The sequence below is a fragment of the Cucumis melo genome, unplaced genomic scaffold (assembly GCF_025177605.1).
Source record: "Cucumis melo cultivar AY unplaced genomic scaffold, USDA_Cmelo_AY_1.0 utg002159l, whole genome shotgun sequence".
In the NCBI taxonomy this organism is placed as follows: Eukaryota; Viridiplantae; Streptophyta; class Magnoliopsida; order Cucurbitales; family Cucurbitaceae; genus Cucumis; species Cucumis melo.
In genome coordinates this window covers 20,521-22,500 of record NW_026124955.1, presented here as the reverse complement: position 1 = coordinate 22,500, position 1,980 = coordinate 20,521, and the positions used below count along the sequence as shown (strand labels likewise).

The window sequence follows — 1,980 nt, the reverse complement described above, 5'->3', positions numbered from 1 at the left end:
ACCAAGTTATCGGTGCAAACCCCGAGATATTATTACAGCAAAAGATGAAAAAAAATCGAGAACACTGATTCAAAATTATCTTGATTCATCCCCCCCTCAGGAATTGCCAAAACATTTGACTCTTCAGCCATTGCAATATAAAGGATTAGTCAATCAAATAATAGATAGTAAATGGGTCAGTTTAAAAATAAATGAATTGCTCGTTGTAGAATATTATTCTCGTCAGACTTAAACCTAACTAAAAAACAAGGGTTCGGACAATTTCGTCCTCCCCTTCGCCGAAGTCTAAGTAAAGAGACCGAAGGAAAGTAAGGTTTTGATCCGGAAATTTTTCTATCATTCATCTATCATTGATCGGTAGGGGGATTTTCATCTCTTGTGCATTCTTTCCAGTCTTTTCGTTTCCGTACCACAAAAATTCGAAATAAAGAATCCATAAAGGTCTAACCGTTGGAATAATAGTATCGATTGTTATTTGATTTGATACATTGTGGTCAGTAACATTGTTGAATTAGTACGGAAAGAGAGGGATTCGAACCCTCGGTAAACAAAAGCCTACATAGCAGTTCCAATGCTACGCCTTCAACCACTCGGCCATCTCTCCTACAGAATGATTATGGCCCAGAAACCGAGTTAATAGTGAGTCATTAATATTCAATTTTTTTTTTGATAGGCACGTCCAACCAATTCTAACTATACAAATAATTTTTTTTTAACTATGTTTAATGGATACTTTTAGCTCATGATTCTATTTAGTTTTTTAAACTATGATTCCTTTTTTCTAAAAATTCGACTTTTACAGTTTTCGATTTTTCACCAACAACTGTTTATCCCATACATATATCTAGTCACAAGTTATGAATCATAGAATGATTATTCGATTCTTTTTGCTCTTTTTTGTATCATAATTCAATCAAAAAACTTCTAGAATTACCCCAGTCAGATAAATAAAATTCTTTTTTTCTTCAACTTCGCTGAAATCAGAATAGTTCTCTTCATTCTGATCCTACTACATTTGGATGAAATTTAACCGGATTGAAATATTTCTTCTCTTTTATTGATTCCTGTGAAATCAAAAAGAAACAATTTTAATATCGAGTGGGATTTTTTAATGAATCCGTTTTTATGTTATTTCGTACTATGCAATTCCTTTGTTTGTGGGATCATTTTCTCACGAGAGGTAATTAAAAGAAATTATAGAATGGGGTTGTTACCGATGCCTAGATCTGGTGGGATAAATGGAAATTTTATCGATAAGACCTTTTCAATTGTAGCCAATATCTTATTACGAATAATTCCGACAACTTCCGGGGAAAAAGAGGCATTCACCTATTACAGAGATGGTGCGATTTGATTTTTTTTTTTTTTCAATTTTCTTTACCGCTCTCCGTCTTAGTAGAAAGACACAGTATTCGGGATAGAAAGAAAACAATAATTGAAATAAATCTACGCTTCTTGGAGGTGCAATTTGAAAATCAAAAAATTCCTTCTGTCGTGTATCCCCGATTAATGTAACCTTAGATGCTAGAATTGTCGATTCTAGTATTAAGCGAAAGGTGTAACCTATGGATTAAGTCAACCCTACTCCACTAGTAAAAATATTCACTAGTAAAAATAGGTAGCAGAGGGGAAGAAGCACTACACCTAGGAATCAACAACACGAAAACTTTGTTATAAATTATACCTTTTCCTTATCGGGATCGGAACTTAGAAAAATGGTTGGGACAACAAACATCCATCTCGTTTGTATTTTGGATACCTGTATAACCATCGAAGACTGTTGAAGTGACTAATTCCTGGAAATTTAGAGGCGTTGAGGACAAAGAAATTGTTAGAGTTACCATTTTTATTTTTATCTAGTAAACCATGCTTGATGTTAAGAAAAGATCTTTTACAGGAAGGTTGGCTAGAGATTTTTTGTAAAAACGCTAGTCCCATGAGTTCATAATGAGAGTATTTCAATGTTTTTTGATTTCATGT

The 1,980-nt window shown here is 33.5% G+C and overlaps 1 non-coding gene across 1 annotated transcript; it reads right to left on the bottom strand.

Moving 5' to 3' along the window:
- Positions 1 to 517: 517 nt before the first annotated feature.
- Positions 518 to 604, bottom strand: TRNAS-GGA (transfer RNA serine (anticodon GGA)). Its single transcript has one exon. It is a non-coding gene; the product is annotated as a tRNA-Ser (tRNA).
- Between the last annotated feature and the right edge of the window lie 1,376 nt (positions 605 to 1,980).